The following is a 23,463-nucleotide window of genomic DNA, read 5'->3' as shown; positions in this document are numbered from 1 at the left end:
TTTATCTGTGAGAATCATTCCAATATCAGGCGAGAATCTATCAATAAAAACCCCCAAGGCAATCTTGCTCAGAGTTGTCAATAGAAGCTCTAAGCACACAGGCACAGCAGCTAGCAATCAGAGGATTTTTGCCCCCTCCTCCCCCCCTTTTTGGGGAGCACTTAATTAAGTCGACCAGAAGCTGTCAAAGATAATTTTCAAAGCGCATGACCTCAGCAGCTGACATTTGATAATATTACATTCTACGCTGATTGAAATTGATTTTCCCCCTTTTTTGGGGGGGATGGGGGGAAGGTGGGAGTGTTAGGTCGTGGAAGAGGGAGGCTTGGATCCTTTTGGCTGTGGTCTTCTGCCCAGGGCCAGCAGCCAGTGAGTTTACCACAAACAGTCTGGGGCTCTCCTGCCGTCAGTGGACCAGCGCTGGGCAGTCCTTGTCCAATAGGGTCACCATCCAGAATTGGGAGATGGAGCTCTACCTCGGAAGAAAAGCTTCCGGGATGCAAGAACCAGAAACTAACACACAAATGGGAAGATGATGGTGTTCCATGGCCTGCGTTTGTTGGAAAGATGGCGGCACTGAGTGGAGAAAGCACAATGAAAGATACAGACTGCTGGGTCCTCGCTTCACATTGGCCAGTCAGTCTATGATGGTGACAAGGTGTCTCCTGTCGAGGTCAGCTGTGGCCTTGACTTTACTGCCATTAGACAAGCTCACTCTAGCATCTGCCAACATGCTACTGCCCCAAACCCCACTAAGAGCCCACCGGCAATCATGGCAACTCTAGTCTCTGAAGCCCCCTCAAGCCCATGCAACCACCCACCACTCATCCCAAACGTTTTCAGCTCGGTGTCAGTGTCAGGCTCAGGCTGGTTCTGTGTCCTGTCGTGGCTGTGGGATGCTGCCCGTGTGGCTCCCTGGCTTTCCGATCTTTGCCTCGCTTTGGTTCCTCACAGTCACCAGCTGTGTCTTATGTGTGGTTCCAGGTAAAACGAAGCTCTGGCCTCTGCTCTGACTCTATGGTTTCAGGTGGTTTTTCTGCTCTAAACAGCTGGCCAAGGCCAGAAGTTTAACCTTCAGGGAAAGTATTTTGATAAACTTTTAAAGAGTCCAGCTATTGATTCAAAACTTAAGTGTAATTTTCAGACCTGACCATTGGTCCTCTTCCCTCTGCCTTCCTGGGCTCAGGGTCCACAAAACTGCCAAAGCCTTTTGTCTTGGTTTTCCTCAACAGTGCGACAACCCACACCCCTGTGCTGATCCCCCGATCCTCAACCAGTTCCATGGGGCAAATGGAACAGGGGGCTTGGAACTTTCTCTAGTTTCAGCCTATCGGCCTTATACCATTGCAGTAATTGATGAAAAGCTTAATTAACCTTCATTTTGGGCTTGCTGCTTTATGGGCTACTCTGACACCTGACAGCTCAGCTCCCTCTTGCTGTCTCCCAGCTCCTGACAGCGTTAATCGATGGGCAGCACTGAGTGGATGGAGGTTGTGGAGGAAGCTGTCCCAGGTGTGGGCAAGGGAGACAGGTACAGAGGTGGGAAAACCTGGGTGCTCTTCCTGACGCTCAGCGCTCGAGGAGCAAAGCAATGACAGGCTCACAGCAGCAGAGGGGAAGACGGGGTTAGGTTTGACGGGGACAGGTACAGAGGTGGAAACAACCTGGGTGCTCTTCCTGACGCTCAGCGCTCGAGGAGCGGAGCAATGACAGGCTGCACAGCAGCAGAGGGGAAGACGGGGTTAGGTTTGACAGGGTAGGAAACAGGGTCCACAGACGTGTCCGGTCATAGTCTGACCTGGTTTTAAACGGGGAAAACTAAGCGATAGTTCACAATACTGTACTGACTATTTTAAGGTTGCCAAGAGGGTAGATCTTAAAAGTTCTCATCACAGGGTTAGAAAAATTCTGTAACTATTTGAGGCGATGGTTGTTAACCTAAGTTATTGCGGCAATCATTTTGCAATATAGACCTGTATCATTATGTTACCTTCAGCTTGTACAATGTAACACATCAATTATATCTCAATAAAACTGAAAAACAAAACAAAACAAAACTAAGCCGTTTGGAGTTTGAGCCTGGTGTTAAAAGGCAGTGTGGGACAGTGGGGACGACTCGCTGTGTCGGTGGGCAAGGCACGCCTTCTGGAGCCTCCATTCCCTCGTCTGTTCACTGGACCTTCGGAGGCGTTTGTGTGAGCTGCAGGAACTAGATATCGAGATACACATTATGACAACAACAAAGCTTTCCTTCCTGTCTTCCTTCCTCCCCAGGGGATTGGCTCGTAACTTTTTCTCGTGTGGTGTCCTTCCCCTGGTGTTTCTTTCCCAGGAGTGAAGATGGAAATGAGGGTACTTTTATGATAATAGAAGAAAGTAGTGGCCCCAATGATCCAGAGCGGAAGGTGAAATCAGCTGCACAGTGTGATTTTAGTTTTACTGAAATAAGTTCACTTTTCTAAATGCATCTTTTAACTAAATAACTTCTATGTCACCTAACAGCATCTTATCTCTAAATGAGACAAGAGGCCAATTCCAAACACGTTGTTTCCAGGCAGGGACTATATTAGTCAGGATGGGCTTGGAGCAGCTATAGTAAGAAACAGCCCCCAAACTCTCAGTTTATTTTCTGAGCAAACATGTGGATAACGTGGTCAATCTAATCACAATTTCTCCAACAGGTGTTTCCAAAACCTCTCAGGCCGAGGAGCCCTTTGTTAAGGAGCATATCTCAGGGTTACTGAGATGTGGACCACACTTTGGGAAATGCTAGTGAGCCCTGTGACTCAACCACCATGTGAGCTCCGTAAGGGCAGGGCCTGTGCTGTGTTCATCTATGTTCCCCATTGGCAACTAATGCAATTTCCTGCATTATCTGATGCTCAGTAACATACTGGTGGAAAATTAAAGTAGGTAGAGAATTGCTTCTATTTTCCGTGGTCACCTCAAGTAAGAGATTATTTTAAAGGATCTTGATACATACACTGCTCACAAAAATTAGGGAATCAGGGAACATGCATATACTCCAGTACTTCCAGCCTTTTGTATACTGCATTTCCACCAATGAAATAAAAGTTGGTTTTGCATCTCATTTGCATAATCAAACAACTTTCTTTGACTTGTTGTTTGCTTTTCTGATGTTCTCTTGTTTAATAAAAAACCCAAATGTTTCTTTTTTTATCACTTCATATTTATTTTGAAATATCCCCTAATTTTTGTGAGCAGTATATATTAGTCCAGGTTCTCCAGAAAAAACACCAGTAAGGTGTGTGTGTGTGTTCAAATAGATAGATAGATAGATAGATAGACAGATAGATAATTGGTTTCAGGCATTGGTTCATGCTATTATGGAAGCTTGTTAAGTCAGAAATCTTCAGGGCAGGCTGGTAGGCTGGGGACCTAGAGAAAAGTTGCAGTCCAAATTCAAAAGCAGCATTCTGACTGAATCCCTTCTTGTTTGGGGGAGGTCAGTTTCTCTTCTATTAGGCTCTTTCCCTGATTAAATGATAACCACCTGCATTATGAAGAGTGATCTGTTTCAGTTAAGGTCCATCAATTTACATGTTAATTTCATCCAAAACACACTTTCACAGAAGCATCCATAACAATATTTGATCAAACATCTTGGCACTGTGGCCCAGTCAAATTGGCACATAAAATTAGCCTTCACAATACATATGATAAGTTCATGTAACATTAATTGGGGATGTGTTTGCAGCAGGGACCCAACTTGAGTCTCCAGAGAGTCACAGGTGGCTGATCATGTGTGATGGGCTGTAATGGGCCCAGCAGGATCCATAAAATGTTCTGTGACAGATACAGAAGTTGTGTCTCTTAAAAGTATTCATAACCATGGCCATATAGTTCAGTTGGTTAGAGCATCGTACAACCATGGCCATATAGTTCAGTTGGTTAGAGCATCGTACAACCATGGCCATATAGTTCAGTTGGTTAGAGCATCGTACAACCATGGCCATATAGTTCAGTTGGTTAGAGCATCGTACAACCATGGCCATATAGTTCAGTTGGTTAGAGCATCGTACAACCATGGCCATATAGTTCAGTTGGTTAGAGCATCGTACAACCATGGCCATATAGTTCAGTTGGTTAGAGCATCGTACAGAAGCACAGAGGTTGACAGTTCGATCCCGATTAGGGTACATTCTGGAACAGATTGATGTTCCTATCTCTATCTTTTTCCCTTCCTCTTGCTAACATCAATAAATATTTTTTTAAAAATATTCACAGTTTTGCAACAGTGTCAATATTTATACATATGACACAATTAGCAAACAATATGCAATGGTGAGCAATATGGTTCTAGAAGGGGTGATGCCGACCAAATGCTATCAATGGCAAAATAACGTTACAATCAGTGTGGTCTGAGGCTTACCAGGGACAGCTCCATGGGTCTATGGGATGGGAAATGAGGAGGAGGGTTTTTAGGCAATGACTCAACAAGAACCCGGCACAGGTGTGGGAATGAGCTTGGTGTATTCATGGACATGGAGGCAACTGGGCTAATCAGACGATGGAAAATTATAGGAGGGTAGGGAGACAGCGCTGGAGGTGAAGTGGGGTGGGGAGGAGAGCAGGATTACAAGTGGGAAATTTCTTGTGGCATCTGATGGTTGAGTCCCTCTAAAGGGTTAAGGGGGGGTTGCTTTACCCTCTTGAAGCACAAAGAATAGTTCCCTTCTTCCTCATGACAAGAGCAACCTTACCTTACTGATTTATTCAAACCATATTTATAGGACACTTATTATGTTTTTGGTCCTGGGGACATTAAAATGAATATAAAATACCCGTGATCTCAAGGAGCTTCCTGCCTACTGAGACTCACAACAGAAAATGGACTATGATCATGACAGTGTGGGAAACGTAATGGGGAGGCGGGTACCAGGTGGAGATGGAAGAGCGTAGCAGGAGCACGCACTGCAGCCTGGGGTGGGGCTGGGGGCCAGCTCCTGGATGGAAAATGAGCCGGCCGAGGAGGAGGCAGGGTAGTAGGGTAGAGAGACTCCTGTTAGATTGTGAGTTGGGAGGCCTAGCCCTTCAGTTGTATTTTGTCTCTATCAGCTGTGCAACCCCAGAGAAATTAACTTTCCTTCTCTGGGTCTCAAATGGCTTCATTCCAGACAAGGATGAGAATGGCCAATGACCTCTAAGGTCTCTTCCGGTTCAAAAATGCTATTATTGTCAGAAGATAGTTCTTCTGAGAGGGATTCATGTGGAGGTGCTTAAAGAATGCATATGTTTAGTTAATTTGGTCGCTCAGCTCAGCTTCGTGAGTGCAAATGATGACTGCCCCAAGAGGGGCCGGGCTCTATTAAGAGCCTGGGGTTCGTTTTGCTCGTGCTTAAAAATACCATAGGAAATTATCAGCAATGCATGCGAAACCTCCTCTCACCCAGACCCAGGACAGATGACAAAGTGATAAGTACAGCGAACTCCCTGGGGCAATATTTCTTCCCAAAGCATAGATATGGGTGAATTATTGCCATTCTTAATTGCCTAATGATTTTTCCCCTTTCATGTAATCTTTTTGGGGAGGTTGTAGTTTTACCATCTTGCAAATTCATATTGGCAGAGTGATATACATTGTGGAATAAAACACATTGGCCAATCCATCAAAAATCAGGCTGCCATTGCCTTCAGTTTTTTTGGAGAGAAACTGTAAGAGAAGGAGGCAGAATGAGAGAGCCGGACAGGGAAGGTGCTTCAGTGATGTAGGCTGCCGCTCCCCTGCTCCCCTGTGGTGGGCCAACAGTTCTCCTGGTTGACCCCCCCCCCCCCCCCGAGATGGGCTGAGCACTCCAATTTTCTCCAGGCTCTTTCCTGCCGGGTTCAAGTTTTGGTTCTTTAGGGTGTTCGCCTTATTAGCCATGGCTGCCTGGAGAACTCCAAAGGCAATTAGACCAGGGAGTGAGCCATTCAGGGGATTGGTAATGGGATGTGGCTTTTCTCCCTAACTTAATTGTTTGCATTTGACCAGACATCATTACCAGCTGATGGCTGCTTGGTGGCCTTAGTGGAGCTCTGAACACGTGACGAGGACGACCTAATAGGAGAGGGGTTCTTCAGTAACGTTGATGGTGAGGGGTGTTTTCCCAGACTTGTGTGTCCTTTGAGACATGATTTCTGCTATTATGTTGCCTCTGTTGCTCTTTTTAGGGATGTGAGGACCAACCACAGAGGCTGGAAGACTTGGCGACATGATGTCCCTGCAAATCCTTGACAGGCTTTAAGCAGTTCTAGCCTTCACCGCACATGAGGGTTAGCTGAAACCCCCTAGGCTGAAGGCTCTTCCCCAGACCAATTAAATTTGAATCTGTGGACACAAGACCTGGGCATCAGTAAGGCTCCGAGTCACCGCGAAAGGGAAGAGTCTCACCACTTCTTACTTGGAAACAATTATCTTGAATTTCTTGATTGAGATGAATGTAGGTGAAGGGAATAAGGATGAAAAGTCAGGAGTGTGGGGAACCCTGCAAGCAATTTCCTCAACAGTGTTAATGAGACCTACTATGTGCCAGGCACTGGACTAGGTAGGAATACAGCTGAAATAGACAGTCACTGAGTTCACAATTTCCTGGGGGATACAAACAGTTGGTCCCAACAGTGAGTGTGTCCGGAGCCCAGGGAGCACAAGGAAGTTTCCAGTTATGTGTGAAGAAAAACCAAAATCTAAAAGGTGAGAGGGGAGGGGGAGAGGAATGCAGACTGATCTAGGCCAGTACTGCCAATTAAAATACAATAGATCATAAGATAATATATAATTTATATTATATAATGTGGTATAAATTACATAGGTAACTTAAAGTTTCTAGTAGCCCCATTTGCAAAAAAATAAAAAATAAAGAGAAATTAGTTTTAATAGTGTATTATTTTTAACCTAGTATATCCAAAATATTATCATTTCAACATGTAGTCAATATAAAAATGAATGATGAGCTGTTTTTCGTGTTTTTATACTAAGTCTTCAAAATCTGGTGTGCCTTTCATAATAAAAGTGCATCGCAATTCAGACTGGACACATTTCAAACATTCGGTAGCTAGTGGCTACCGACTTTCACCATTCAACCGGTCAGTGCTGAGTTAGGAAGAGGAAGTATATGCTGTGATGTGCTGAGAGTGTGGGAGACCCAGGGGCCATGTGCAGAGCGAAGGGTATGGCCGGTGTGGTCTGGAAGAGCTGAAAAATTTGCAGCTCCAACTAACTGCAAAATGAAAGGGTAGAGAGCTCTTAACTCAAAGATACTAAGAAACTTAAGATGATGATAATGGGGCAGCAGATGAAGCTGGGGGTGAGACCCAAGCCACTGGGCAGGTTGCATGAGGTTACACTGGTCTTAAGAGTGGCCGGCACTGAGCTAACCAATTTGATCCCCTCTTCCTCCTCCCTTGGGGATGGAGGCCCTATTCTGGTCCACTATTCTTCTTTCCTAGTGCCTGGGGAGGGCGTTTGATCACAAATGTCCATGTGTAGAACAGGAAGCTTGCTCAGGATTCTTGGAGAGACAGGCCTCCCTAACGAAGAGATAGGTGAACCGGACCTGTCTTGTGGTTTTGTCTGTGATTAGGTCAAGACCTGAAGCTTGAGCTGCTGTAACCTTTGTGTGACCTAACGGGAACATTCAGGAAATTTCAGAGGGACCTGACCTTGTGAAGCCACTGAATGAACCAGATCTGCGGCATCCTTGCAGCTGGACTTCTTGTTAGGAGTATTAATTAGTATCATTACTTAAGCTGCTGCTGGCTGGGCAGCCAAAAACAATTTTATGGACACAGTGAGAGAGAGAAACACAAGAAGGCAAACCACAGAGGACCTGGAAAGCTGCACCCCCCCAGCTTCTTGTCTGCTGATCAGCTGATGTTCTTATTCCCTGCTGTCCTCCAGCCAGATTCGGGATTAGGTCCCACATTCAAGATGGAGAATGAACCTGTTTGTTGGGAGATTTATGTTGCTTGTCTTCGAAGTGTTTGCTGGCTGTGTGGTGGAGGCCAGAGAACTGCCTCAGAGGAACATTTATTGGGTAACTAGTCCAGGACTGAATATACAATATATAGGAGGCATATAAATGCATGATCATGTCCCCTCTTGTTTCTTTTCTGGTGGTTTAATCACAGATTTTATTGAAATAGCCAAGGTGCATGTGGTCTGTTTGAAGTAAGATGCCAAGGACTGATCTTGCTGGGAGAGTGGAAGGCTTACAAATGGGTAAGACCCTTATTTAATTCAACAGAACTGAACATCAGTGCTTATTGGAAATTATTGAATTCTTATTATATACTGCATATAGTTGAAAAATTGACTATGATTTGCTCCAGGGAGGGCAAATAGTTTCAAAGCAAGGTGCTAGCAAAAGGCTTAAATGTGCCTCTCAAAAAAATAATAATAATAAATAAAAAAGAATCCTGCTTGGCCAGTAAAGAGGTGTACAACTTTACTGAGAATCAGGAGAATGAAAATTAAAGCCACGTGAGTTACCAACTACACACCCACTAGATCAGCAAAAGTTTAAAAGTCTGAAATAAAAATAAGTGTGGGCAAGGATAAGGAGAAATGAAAACTCCATTGGTAGGAGTGTAAAATTTTATAAACGATTTGCAAAAAGTTTGGCATTACCCAGTAAAATTAAAAGTATGCATGTCCTCAGTAATTTCATTCTTAGGTAAATATATCTGAAAAAAAATAGATAATAATGCTCATAGCATTATTCCAGCATGCCAGCCAAAATCCTGGAAACATCCCAATGTCTATCAACAATAAAGTGCATATATAATTTATGGTATAGTCACATCACAGAATATTATACAGCACTGGAAATGAATGCTTTGGATAAGTTAGTTTTCCCCTTCTGGCCTGGCTGCTTCATAGTGATGGTCTGAAGCCAATAACCTCTTCAAGCCTCAATTTCTTCATCTGAAAGCAGCAATGATCATGACTGCCTTATAGTTCGGGTGTGAGGTTAGTTAGATGAGTATGTTACACCCTTATGTTGTTGGAGCTAGTGATCTGAATAAGAATGCCCGCAGGTCTTCCGGCAGCTTCCTCCACTGGGCTCAGGGAAGGCTGTAAATAGACCACCAGGGAGGTTGGGAAACCCATCATGCTGATTCTCTGAAGGTGCTCAGAACATACCAGGTGGCTGTGCACACTGGGATCAGGAAGGGGTTGAGCCAGAGGGAACGAAAACTCAATGGGAAACCAGGAGACACATGGAGAAAAACAGAGGCAGAAGCAGCTTCTTTTTTGGAAATCAAGTCCTAACAAGGCCATGATGACGCTATTCCAGCTGAGCCCATGCCTCTTGGATTCCAGGGGTCACAGCCTGGGAAGAACGTATGAGGATGTGATTTAGGAAGTGTAGAGCGAAGACCAAAGGATGGTCAAGTATGTGCTGGGCATCCCAGAAACTCCTCCTAAAACAGAAGAGGAGGAAGAGAGAGCTAACCCCCTCAGGGAACGGGAGCAGAGGGACTGGTGGAGAAAATGGGACTCATCTGGGCAGCTGGAAAGCGGGCAGGGGGGGGGATTTCAGGCACCCCATGGACCAGGAAGGCAGGTGGCTTAGTCAAAGCTATCAGCTGCTACTCACTTGGGATCTTCAACCACACTGCAGTACCTGGGGGGCCCCAAAGTGCCTGGTCCTCAGTAAGAGTAGACTGCAGAACCCAGATGTCTGCAGCTTCATGGCCTGGGGAGAGTCCAAAGTCCACCCCCAGATTTCAGTGAATTCCAGGGAGGTTGCATTCTGAAGATCACTTTCAGCTCAAAGCTTTGCTACTGCTGCTGATTTAGTTCCATTTGTCAATCATTACACTTTTCGCTCTGCTGTCCTCGTTCACAGCATGTCAACCCAAATGTAGAACACAACCCTTTCCCTTAAATTTGCAGGTGAATGACTTAGACCAGGGGTCCCCAAACTTTTTACACAGGGGGCCAGTTCACTGTCCCTCAGACCGTTGGAGGGCCAGACTATAAAAAAAAAAAAAACTATGAACAAATCCCTATGCACACTGCACATATTTTAAAGTAAAAAATACCAAAATGGGAACAAATACAATATTTAAAATAAAGAACAAGTAAATTTAAATCAACAAACTGACCAGTATTTCAATGGGAACTATGGGCCTGCTTTTGGCTAATGAGATGGTCAATGTCCGGTTCCATATTTGTCACGGTTCCATATCTGTCACTGCTAGCCATAACAAGTGATATGACGGGCTTCCAGAGCCGTGACACATGCATCTCGCGTCACCGGAAGTACTACTTTGCTTTGCTTTGCCGTGCTTTGCGGCTCTGCCACATACAGTACTCCAGTACACTGACCACCAATGAAAGAGGTGCCCCTTCCGGAAGTGTGGCGGGGGCCGGATAAATGGCCTCAGGGGGCCGCATGCGTGGGCCGTAGTTTGGGGACCCCTGACTTAGACACACAGTTGGCTCATGTATTTTCTCCTGTTTCCTCCGTGCTAACTTATCCAATCCTTAGAAACTCCTCTTTGCTACTGAGCCATTTCTCTATCACCAGGAAGACGGTGGGGGCACGGGACTGGAGTTATAAAATGTAGGTTTTATTACTATTCAGGATGAACAGACCAACAGAGCAGGAGACAATTGGCATCAAAAAGTTTCCTTTAGTTCCCAAGAGGCGGGGCCTCACCAAGCCATGTAGGGCCACACGGGGAAGCCCCAGGGTCACTCAAGAGGCAGAGAGAGTGAGAGGAATCGTGAGCAAGGGACTCAATTGTGGTTTCTGTGGGAAATACAAGGCCAGGCAAGATAAGTCTGTTCAGGATTGGCTAGTTAGAATAAATTCAGTAGGTCTAGGGACTGTCCCTTGGTGTCTGATACCTGGAGCTACGGTACTTAGGGCAGGGGTAGAGTGGGTCAGAGTATAAGAGGGCCCAATAAAAAAGTCAGTTGAGGGATATGGGCTCTGGGTTAGATTGCTTGAGCAAGGTACACTCACGGGTAAGTTGTTTACTATCTCTAGCAATCAGCTAACCCTGTGGGGGCAATCCCTTCAGAGTCAGGAAGGCCCAAATGTCAAAGGACCAGAGGTACAGAAAATAACAAGGTATGGTTAATAGAGTTGGGATGGTGGCTTTAACAGTGGGATCCTCCAGGACACCCTTGCTGAAGTATAATCCTCCTCTTCTGCATTGCTTATCACTGTGTCTGTTGTCTGCAGTCCTCATAAGCTCTTTTCATCTCCTGCTTTGCATGGAGGCTCTTGGTGCAGAAAAAAGCTAACACAATAGGCCTGAGACTATTTTTTTAAACCTTTTTATACTTTTTAAAAGATTGTATATTGTGCTGGCTTCAGGCGTACACCTCAGTGGTTAAACAATCATGTACTTTACATAGTGTTTCTCTCCATACTTCCAGTACCACAGCTGGCACTGTATACAGTTACTATCAATAGGTGGATAGGAAAGCTGTGGTACATACATACAATGGAATATTACTCAGCCGTAAAAAGGAATGAAATCTTACCATTTGAGGCTACTATCTTTTAAAAGGCCTGCTTGCAAGGTTGCCCCTTGGCAGATTATCCAGGAACTTGGATTTCAGGAGGGTCTCTACCATTCCCAAACTGCTAATGCAAGCAATAGGTTTTGTGCTGAATACCCGATTTCCTTCTGGAAGTCTGGAATTTTGGTACATGCTAGGCAGAGCGTGTTTATGTTACCAGCCCTCAGTAAAAACCTGGAGCATTGAGTCTTTAGGTGCTTGCTTGTTAGACAACATTTCACCCATGTTGTCCCAACTCACTGCTGGGGGAATTGTGTCCTGTGGGACTCCTAGAAGCTGACACCTGGCTTCCCTCACACTTCACCCTATGACCTTTCCCCTTCGCTGATTGTGCTTTGAATATTTTCACTGTTACAAGCCATGACTGTGACTGTGTCTTGAGTTTTGTGAGTTCTCCTAGAGAATCATTGAGCCTGGTGACGGTCTCGGGGACCCCTGACACATTAGTATACCAGTCTTACTTATCTCAATTGGTCTGTAAGCTGCTATGAAGCAGGCATTGGGCATCTCGCATCTTGGCAAGAACACTCGATGAAGAACCAGAACATCTGCTGTGAAGCTTTGCTTTTCTCTTCCCTAAATTTACAGTTTTGGGGGAGTCAACCACCTTTACTGAGCTGTAGTTTTTTCATCAAAAATGGGTCTAGCAACCCCCACTCCTACTTCATGGTGAGGTTCAAATAAAACATGGATTGTGAAAACATTCCCAACTCCTAAGACATGATATCAATGAAAGATAATTACGAATCTATACACTCCTGCCATATCTTGGATAAAGCAAACATTCAATTAGTTTCTACCAGAGAGACGAATCAATGCAAGTTATCTCGTTCTCCCTCTCCAAGAGCCATGGCACCCGGCAGAATTCTGGACATTAGAGAAAGAAAATCAACACTTACTTTTTAATCCTCAGGACGAAAAGTGAAAAAAGAAGAAACCCAAACAGCTGACCCCTGGGTATGGTGTTCTCAAGTGGCACCCACCCCAATGACCCTCCCCCACAGCCCCCTAATTGCCAATCCTAGGACATGGGGCGGGGGTGCTTTCAGCGCCTCCTAAACTCCGTGAAACCATTTGCTTGTGAACTCCTCCACTCATCAGCCTCTTGTCAGCCGCCACCAGGAGGAACATGAAGGCCTTAATTGATCAGGCCAGGCAGTAGCCTTGAGAACTTGATTCAGGTATTGACTTCTGAGGAGCCAGTTTCGCTCCGGCCTCCACAGTGAGGAGCGGCTGCACATCAAAACTATTAACCTCTGGCCTGCGCAGTTGGTGAGGCAGCCCAGCAGCAGTAATTAGGAAGTCAATCGGAATCGCCTGTCTCACTTACACTGGCATGTCAATCAATAGCCGCAGTGACAGGTTCATTAGGCCCAGGCCATGCAAGCCCAGCCTGTAACAACCTCATAAAATACAGCAACGACTCGGGGCAGAGAGAAATCCGCCCGAAGGACTGGAGTGGATGACAATATGTATTGATTAGGGCTCTAGCAATTTATGAAGTGCTACTTGTTGGCCAACCTTTCTGACTCAGTGCTAAATTTTCCCAAGTAGTTGCAAGATGAGACCAAATATTACCCTTTCAAAAAAAAAAAAAAAAAAAAAAACCAACCCAAGAGGAAGGGAGCTGTCATTTGACAGGGCATTTTTTACGTTAGTTACTCCTGGCAAATAATCTTTCAGGGTAAAACTTCAATAGTTACTTAAGGCTGGAGCGGTACCTTTGTCTCTGTGACCGTCAGATTTTGAAAGAAGGCATCCATCTGGGGGAGGAAAAATATGATTTGACGTGTGATTAGGCAAGACTCTACCTTCGGAGAGACAGGGTGATTTAGGCATTCATTTCTTCCTGGCATTTTTAATGGCTCATCTGGGTTGTTCCAGGGGGACAGCTGACACCTGGGTTTTCAGAGCTAATTTAAGAGCTCAATCCAAAGGGAGGGTATGTGTGCAAAAGGGTCCCTTCGGTCTCCTTCCCGTCCTCATGGATAACACTGCTTGACCACATTTGCCAGAGACCTTGTTGCCTCTAGGCCTGCTGAATGACAGGCCGGTGATTCTGAGCCTCATTCTGGGCTGTGGCCTTGAAAACAGCACAAGGCGGGGTGACGCGCTCCCTGCTTACCCAGACTTACAAGGCTGCTCGCCCTCAGCCCCGGGAAACAGCCAGAGGCATGTAGAACGGTGAATGTCTGCTTATATTTGCCTCTGTCTTCAGTGATCAATGCACATTTATTTATACCCATGAATTCATTATCAAGCTTAAGGCAGCTTTATATGATAAGACTCCGAAAACCCATGACAAGCCCCAGAACTAGTCCCATTTGGACTGTCCCCAAAGGCATGGCCAGGCAGTAAGGCATGGGTACACTAAAAAGACTGACTGTTGGTCAGAATCAGGTAAGGACGGCTGAGTCAGGTGAGTTATGTCAGTTATGAGTCAGTTCATGTTATGTCAGTATTAGACCCTACACCACTGACTTTAGTTTCTTCATCTATAAGATGGGATAAAAGTGCCCCGCTTCTTCAACATGATTATTGTGAATCGCAGATAAATCATGAGACAGAAACATTTTTTGGAAAGTACTGTGTAAGTGTAGAAGCAGATTTAATAGAGAGGCCATCGACTGTGTTCATCCCGCCTCCCAAGTAGAAGGAAGAAGGTTCCAAGTGGTTATGTGTCAGTGAGATTTTCTCCCCTAACAACTCACAGGCATGCGCAGATCAATCAGCCCGCAAACATTTATTGAGCCTGTAAGATACTACTGTTGATCTTTACCTCCTCCTCCTCCTTCTCTGGTTTCAGTTACAGGAACTTGGTAACAATGGGGAGAAGGGGAATGCTGGTTTTTCCCAGCTGAGTCCCAAGGCACCTCTCTTTATACAAATCCAATTCCTCAATCAGGAATTTCTTTTGTCCCGTAGCTGCCTGGAATCTGGCTTATTCGCCCCTCCCAACTCTAGTCCTACACCACCACCCTTGTATCCTCCTAAACAAACACACAGTTGGGAATTTAATTACTAGGCATTGCAAAAACAAACAACACAACAAAATACATTAAAAAAAAAACAAAATAAAATAGACAAAAACAGCAAAATTCAGACGTGTCCCACCTGAGTTGTCCTGCCTCTGTCTGGGCTGTTCACTGGGGCCAGGCCAGCCTTTTTTCCATGGCTTCCTCCAGCCTGTTCTTTCCCAGGGCGGGTCTGATTCTTGCCTCTGGATTCTACGTTGATGGGATGCCCAGACTGAGGCTTGTAGTGGAATTGAGTGGAAATAGCGGCCAAGGCCAAGCAAGGGATTCTCAGTGTCTTCTGGGCCCCTGTGTCTAATTTAGTATTTGGACATGAGTTCCTGGGCCAGCCCCCTGATAAGGAAGAACGTCTAGTCCCCTAAGGCTCTTCCCCTGGACCCATAATTATGAGACCTGAAAAAGACCCTCTCTAATCTTAGACCAGTTGTATGTGCACAGTTTTAATTTGATCATTTTTAAAGTACATTAACAAGCTTATCGTCAGGGTTGGTTCTACCTATAGGTGAAGCGTGGCCTCTTGTATCTGAGGTCCTAAGCTGGTTTCTGGGTCTGGATTTACCAGGGACAATGCAGCCTTGATGGGCACCACCTTTTCCAGGCCTATCTGTATGGCCTGGGGCTCTTCACCAGCTCTAACAGATCCTGTCTCTTCCTGTTTCAACATCTCGCCCAAGTTTCTATTCCTGCTCTGAGAGGCCTCTTGTTTGTAGCTTGCTGGCCAAGCAGAGAATTCAAAGATAGGAGAGCAAGCCCTCTCTGTTTTAGTAGCACCCGCTGCTCATCTTCCAGGGCTCATTCCCTGCTCTGTCACTTGGGAGCAGGCTCTGCCTTCCCTCCCTAAGAGCCCCCCATGCAACATTCTAAACAGGAGCAGCCTTTACAACCTGAAAATGTGCAGCAATAGAAGATCCTTTTTTGTCAGGGGAAAAACAGCCTCAATTGTGCTCTCCAAGCTCACCTTTAATTTTCTGAAGCCCTTTCATACCATGGACCTCACTTCCTCCTTTCAATGTCTCCATGAGGCATGGATGGTACGTCATGTTCATCTAGGGAAAGAGAACAATGGGAGCTGATGTCCCCCACTGGGGCCACCATCAAAGTAGCAGACGGGCCTATCTGGATACTCAAAAGAGGCCAGCTCTCATCTCTGCCTCCCAAGTCTGTCACCATCTCCAACTAGCCTTAGTTTTGACCTCTGTGGAATGGTGCAACACCCTTATTTTTTAATATCACAAAACCTCCAACAATGTAAAATCGTGAAAGTTAAAGTAATGTTAGATTAGGATGTTTCCGTATGAATTACTCTGTTGCTTGTATTGTATGCCACAATAGCAACATGTTAAGTAGAAAATCTTATTGTCTTAATCATCACTGTATCTCAGTGCCCAGCATAGAGCCACAGATGCAAACCTATTATTAGGAACCGATCTTTATAAGGAAAGAGGGATAAAGTAGAGAGGAGGTTTTGATGTTTTTTAAGAGGTCACATTATCTAGAATTTCTTAGACTTCACACTTACTTGCATCCGCTTAGTTTGTCCTGTGGCTCAGGTATAATCTGAAAGCTACCATGGCTATGCCTTCAGGAAGGTACCCTCCCTCCACTGGAGTCACAGCCCTCACCCCTAGGCCATGTGTTCCTGCTAGCCCATTCCCATGTAGAGGCAGGCCTCTGCAAGGTGCCAGAGGGGTGTGTGTGTGTGTGTGTGTGTGTGTGTGTGTGTGTGGTGTTGTGTGCGCGCGCACCAGAAAAAGGAAGGGATGGAAGTGCCCCTTTGCTGGCGGCACTCAGATGAAGGGAACCCAGCTGCCCGCCTGCTGTACCAGGAGCCTGCCCACTCCACAGTGACCATACACATCGGCTCCAGCAGGGGCAACTCGGGAGCCTGAGAGATGCTGGCCTGTCCTTTTCTCAGCACAAACATGCTGGGGGAACCTTCGGAACGTGCTGGTTTGCAGCAAGGCCTGCAGGAGAAATCCTCGGGCTCCCAGACAGAGCAACCAGCCAATAACGACTTTCCTTGCACCTGTGCCTGTTGCAACCATTTTTATCATTTTGCCATGCTTCATTGACCGATGGATTTTTTTTCCAGCTTTGCACTTTTTTTATTACTATTATTTTTATCTTCATCATTACCTCCGTGCCTCTGATGGCATTTAGATCTGAACCGCCTATGAACCTTCGAGCCTGATCATGCCATGACAAAAATATTGTCGTTTACATTCTGTGCCAAAGTATTATATAAAAACACATCAACAAAAAGGAAATTCAGGAAGCTGGGAGTAAAGATATATAGTCAGCAAAGTATATAACTTCTGGCATATTACTGCTTAATCCTAACATAATTATTCTCATCCTTTTATTTGATTAACTTCTAATGGTTCCTCTTGGTGTTAAAGGTCCCACTCTGATCATTTGATTTTAGTGTCTGCTATAATTACCGATAATGTTCTTTGCAAGACAATTTAATGATAACCGCATAATGGCCTATATGAAGAAAGCTGCAGGGTTTCAAAGCTTTTGAGTAATATAAAATACATTAGACTAACACAAGCTATCAACATGACAAGGAATGTTTGATTTACACTCAGGACTAGGTTATAGCATTGTGGAATTTTTTTCTCCCCCCCCCCCCTTTTTTCTTTTTGCAGCCATTTACAATAAATGATAGAACAGCTGGACAATATGCAGCTTGCTGATTGCAGGGAAAAAAATGCATCGCAAAGTTTGGGTGGTGCAGAGGCAGCCAGGAAAGCTTGAGGGGAGCCCCGTGCTTGGTACAGAGCTGGGACAGGGGCCAAGGACCTGGACCCTGGAGACACTGACCAAATTCGCCCTCCCGTGGGAAGATCAGCCAAAAAGGAATCCCTTTGCCTATCTCCTGCTGTACCGGGTCCCGGCAATGAGGGTTCTCTCTGCCACAAATATTCACCAGGTTTGGAGTAGCCAAAGTCTCATTCAGTTAACTATTTTTTGGATCCAAATATTAACAATTCTGTTTTCAGTTACTTAGTCCCCGTCCCCCGTCCCCCCCCCCCCCCCACTGTCCAAAACAAGCAAACAAGCAAGCAGATTGGAAAACCAGCCTAAAAACAAAAGACCCATTGTGTCCAAACCCCAGTGGCCAGCAGAGTTGATACTATCTTCTTCCTGGCCTGGCCCCTCGGCAGTCTTCCGTATTTGGGAGCCCGGCACACATGCCTCTTTCGTTTGAAATAAAGTCATCACTCACCACTCTGGCCAAATGCAGCATAATTGATGGTGTGAGTGGATGGAGCAAATTTCCTGTCAGAAAAAAAAGGTTAACCGTGGACATATTACACCAGAGTCTCCGATTCCAGGATAATGGCATTTGGACAAAAGTAGGGCCTCGTCCTTTTTATAACACTTTATGCCCCATTAATATTACTGCAAGTCCCAGGACCTGCTTGTTCGGGCACTTAATCAAAAGCAATGGGTTGAAAATCATGTTCCAGCTCTCCTCATATTTGATTCATTCCTCCTAGATAGGAAGAAGTAAAAAACACATTACAGGCACCAAAACAGCACATGCATTATACGCTAAGCAGTTGAGAAGGCTATCATTGGGTTTTATCCCTTTGGGTACTTGGATGGACAAGTACTTTCCCATTCATCCATTCAGTGGACTGAGGCAGCCATATTTCATTTTTTTTCCTTCCTCTGACAGACAATCTGTTAGTTTTCCACAGATCTCTCTTTTAAAGACACATTCATGTCACTTATTTTAATCGTAGGCTTCAGGCAGCAAAGCTGAGAATGTGTGTTAGCATGCACACACACACACACACACACACAACTGAAAACCCACTACTTGGATGTAGCTCCTCTGAGAACCAAATCTAATAATAGAAGAACATTTCTTAGGGGAAGAATTAATTTATACACTTAATTACTCGGGATCCACTTCAAGCTCTCTGCCGGAACGCTCCTTCTTTTGGAGAGAGTTTTTAACTAAGCGCCAGGCGCTCTGGCAGACCCTGAGGAGGGCCAGCCTCTCGCAGATAGAGGGGTCCGGACGTGCCGCCCCCGCCACCGGGGCCACTCGTCACCCTCCCGGAGGACGTGCGGCATCAGCCGCGGACCCGAGGCCCCGCGCCTGTTAGTATTGATCGGGGTCTGCGTGAGAGGGGTTTCGGCTCAGTGAGCTGCTCTCTCGGCTCCCACGCTCGCCGGGGCTTCCGAGTGGGTTTTCTGCTGGATGGCTCAGCACCAGTGCAACTGTGAAAAAATAGAACTGTTTCTTCTGTCTGTTCAAAATAGGGCGACAGCCAGGCCCCTCTTCCTTCAGGAGGCCTCTGGCTGGGGGATGGGCTTTTTTCTATCTAGAAAATTCATTTTATTCATCAATATTTTGACAAAAACTAGAGGAAAGACATAATCGATTATGAAATCGCATGGTATTAGGGGAAAGGTTATGTCTGCTGGCTTAACGAGGGAGGAGAGTTATCATCTGCTTCTGATATCATCAGAAAAATGGGTTGGTAAAGTTTCATCATGGGGCCAAACAGGACCCGGAGGCTGCCCCTGCCAGCTCTGTGGGTGGGCTAAGAGGCTGGAAATCCTAAACACCAGGGTTCCCCAAGTGCGTTCTGGCTGCTACAGAAGGGAGCACCCCTGTCCCCTGAGAACAAGCAGATACAAACCTATAATCATCCACATTGAGGAGGGATGGCTAGGGGTTCTAGAAATGTGGGCAAATGGAGCAGTTTCAGGGAGAGGAGAAACAGCATGGGACCCAGGACCCCTGATTCTGAGTGGGGACCTGTTTAGCCCCCTAGTGTATAACCACCCGATCAGCCTGCCAAGGGGCCTGCATATCCCTCTACTGTGTCAGTATTCCACGTCAGCCATTGTTTGCTGAGCCCTCCTAAGATTCACAGCTGGTACCTGGGATGGGGAAATGGAACACACAAGGAGCGTGTCGTCACAGTAAGAAGAACTTGGATTCAATCCTTTAGCAATTTCAGACTAGTTTGCTTACATAAAGATATGCTGGAAAATATCTTTTTAGGATCTTACATCCCATTCAATATCAATAGCAACTCTATATACTACAGAAATAATTCTTTTTAAGGCTTGAGAAAATCTAGAGGAAAATTAAATTGACCATTTATCAAGCCTCAGGAGAGAGGTATGAAAACGATTTTTCAAAGCTTAGATGCACTATAGAAGCCCTCAGAGGAAAAGAATGACAGATTTGAATATATATATATATATATATATATATATATATATATATATATATATATATATATAAAACATTCTTGTATGTTTAAAAAAAGAGGAAAACAAAAGATTGGGAAAATATTTATAGTTACTCTGACAAAGGTTAATATCTTTATTATTTAAATCTCAAGACACAATAATAAGCTAAGAATAGAAGCATAATTTATAAAATAGAAAATACAACTTGTAAAAAGAATAAAAAATGTTCAGCTTCGCTAGAAGCAACACAAATGTAAATTTAAAAAAAGAATCATTCATTCATAAATGAATCTTTTCCTTAAATGAAAATACTTAATATTGACAACAGTGCCCTGAAACTGGTTTCTCCTGGTGTCCATTCCTGGTGGTCTTGTGAAGTGATAAAACCCTTTCAGAAAGCAATCCAAAGTTATAACAATGTTCATACCCTTTGACCCAGGAATCCCACTTCTGAGAGTCTAATCTGAGGAAGTACTCCAAAACATGGAAAAGCTAACGTGTAAAGGTCTTTATTGCATTGTGGCTTACAACAACAAAAACTGAAAACAACCCAACACCAAGAGGTGCTTGATTCACATCCACTCAATAGAATATTAGTCTGAAAATGGTAGCCATGTGGACAAACGCTCTCTTTACCATTAGATGAAAAAGTAGTATAGAAAACTGGATGGAAATTATAATTTCCAGTATGTGGGAAACATGCACATAAAAAAAATCCCACAAAAATTACTGTACACCTATTAGAATGAATAAGACTAAACACAACAAAACAACTGACATTACCAAGTAACAGCAAGTTTGTGAGGCAAGTGGAGCTCCTAAGTTGCTGGTGGGATGGTGGGACTGTGAAATGGTACAGCCACGCTGGACATAGTTGGGCAGTTTCTTATCAGATTAAACATACAGTTACCATATGACCTAGAAATTTCATTCACGAGTATTTATACAACAAGATGGAAACATACACCCACCAAAAGCTTGTACATAAATGCCTATAGAAGCTTTATTCAAAACAGCCAAAAATGAACACAACTCAACTATTCATCAACTGGTACATGAATAAAATACTGTGGTATATCTATAGGGTGGAATACTAGTCAGCAATAAAAAGGAATGAGCTACTGATAGATGCAATGTAGATGAATCCCAAAGGCATTATCCTAAATGTGAGAAACCAGACATAAAAGACTAGATATTATATGATTCTAATTATGACATTTTAGGAAATGAAAAATTACAGGGACACAAAACAGATCAGTGTCTGCCAGGGACTTCATATGGATGGAGGGCATTGATTATGAAGGAACACAAGAGAACTTTTTTGATGGGCCTATTCAATATCTTGATTATGGTGTTAGTCACATGACTGTATGCATTTGTCAAAATTCATAGAACCAATTCCTCAAAGGTCATTTTCTTTTCCTGTATGTATAGTTACACATCAACTAGCCTGGCCTCCACCTCCCAAACAGCTATCCACAGTTCTGGTAAAATAGTAAGATTATGGGTGAATTTTCTCTTTTTGCTATTTCCCAAAATTTCTAACACAATTTTGAAAAAGAAAGTATATGACTATATTTGTTATTGTCGTCACTAGAGAGAGATAATCTATAAGCAGGGGCATATTTGCCTAAATAAGTATACTTCTACTTCAAATAGCCACTGAGCAGAAGCAAGCAATGAGAAAATCCTTTGCTAATTTTGAAATTCTCCTACCCAGAAGCTGGTCTCCCACCAGCTCTACCTCTCTTTGAAATTTTTAGAAGGACTACTTTTCACCTAGCCTGACTTTAGGTCTTAAACCAAGTAACAAGTGGCAAAGGAACTATATGTGTTTAATTTAGAAAATAAAAGACTTGGAAGTAGAATGTAATCCAGGAAGACAAGGTTGGTTCAACATATGAAAATCAATCAAGGTAACATATATATAATTTTAATAAATAGAGGACAAAAAACACATGATTATCTCAACAGACATATGTACAGAAAAGGCATTTGACAAAATCCAACACTCTCTATGAAAAAAAACACCTCAAACTAAAAATAGAAGGGAACTTCCTCAATCTGATAAAAGACATCTACACAAAGCCCACAGAGAACATCACACTTAATGGTGAAAGACTGAACTCTTTCATCCTAAGATCAGGAACGAGATAAAAATGTCCACTCTTGTCATTTCCACTCAACATTGGGCTGGAGGATCTAGCCAGAGCAATTAGGCAAGAAAAAGAAACACAGGTCATCAGATTGGAAAGAAAGAATTAAAACTATTTCTATTTGCAGATAACATAATCTTGTATATAGACAATCTTAAGGAATCTACAAAAAATTATGAGATCTAATATTTTAATGAAAACATTCTGAAATAAGATAGTGGTAAAGTTATACAGCTTTGTTGCATTTGATAAAAAACAATGAATTCTATACACTAAAGGGGTGAGTTTTGTGATACAGGAATTATTATCACAATAAAAACAAAAGGAATAAAATACAAAACTTTGGAAAAGAACTAAAGGAGATCAGGAGATAAAGTATATGTCAATCTCAGATGGCCTGTGGGACTGAAGAATTGAACTGGCATCATCAGCTCCAGCATTTTCTAGCTATTAGATGCCCGGGAGCAAATAATGGAGGTTGCGGTGTGGGCATTGTCCAGGCCACCTCTGTGTTGACACCACTCACAGACACACATTACTGATTATGCCCTCATTACAAATATTTGGATATACATTTTTCTTTCCTTGATTACAAAATTTTAAGTGAAAGGTCTATTCCCCAAAGCATCAACACAGTGACATGGACTGTTGGACACATCTGTTAAATGAGGTCAATCATAAAGCAGGTGAAATTTATTTTTGGTGCATCCTCCTCCTACAGCCGGGTCTCAGGGGCTGTATGAGGCTCCTTGATCTGCCCCTTGGCATGTCTCCAGTGACCCGAGGGTTCTGGAGGTGAGGTAACTTAGTGTCTTCTTACTTAGGGTGACTCTCTGTCACATCAGATCAAACATTCCAAATGCACTCATTAGTACATGTATACAAGAAATCTCATTTATTTTTAACTGTCTGCGTTGAGTGTGGGTAACTAGTTGACAAAACGATATACTTTGCAGAACATTCAATTAAAATTTAATTAATTTTTGTTTTGCAGTTTTCTTATTTTATTTTTTCCAGGTTGCAAAAATAATTTTACAGACTCTTGCAAAAGCACTCAACCCAAAGCGTTGTGTTGGCCAAGCACCATATTGGACTACAGGTCCTGTTTTGTAGACTTTATCGAGGACCAAATTGGAAAGTGTTTTGGGAACAAGGAGTCCCCTCTCTCCCCCTAAAATCTCTCCTCTAAAGCAGTTTGATTACTCACCCATGGTTAGACTGGGTCTGTTTCTTTAAATGGGAAGCAACCTCAGAAACCCCAGCGCCCACCCTGATGCCATCCCTGGGACCCTGTGCTGCCCAGCAGTGGCGCAGGAGTGAGGCACACAGGCATCGACAAAGATTAGGAAAGATCTATGAACAGGGACGCGGATGCATTCTCCACTGCTCAACTAATCAGCTGGTTTTCACAAGCACTTTATTCCCCCATCGTATCAGCCACAAATACCAGCTTTAATGCTCTGGATCAACCCTGCACCAGTCAAATTGATTATATTATTTG

At 44.0% G+C, this 23,463-nt stretch overlaps 1 long non-coding RNA gene across 1 annotated transcript in view; it reads right to left on the bottom strand.

Annotated features, from left to right (window-relative positions):
• LOC136383316 (uncharacterized) overlaps positions 1-23,463 on the bottom strand; it is a 69,463-nt gene that overhangs the window by 5,163 nt on the left and 40,837 nt on the right. Inside the window, exon 2 of the long non-coding RNA XR_010747389.1 lies at positions 13,267-13,308. This is a non-coding gene — a long non-coding RNA (uncharacterized lncRNA). The remainder of the gene's footprint in view (positions 1-13,266; positions 13,309-23,463) is intronic.

The sequence above is a fragment of the Saccopteryx leptura genome, chromosome 11, assembly GCF_036850995.1.
Source record: "Saccopteryx leptura isolate mSacLep1 chromosome 11, mSacLep1_pri_phased_curated, whole genome shotgun sequence".
NCBI classification, from domain to species: Eukaryota; Metazoa; Chordata; class Mammalia; order Chiroptera; family Emballonuridae; genus Saccopteryx; species Saccopteryx leptura.
The sequence above is the reverse complement of the archived record's forward strand: the minus strand, read 5'-3'. Positions and strand labels throughout refer to the sequence as shown.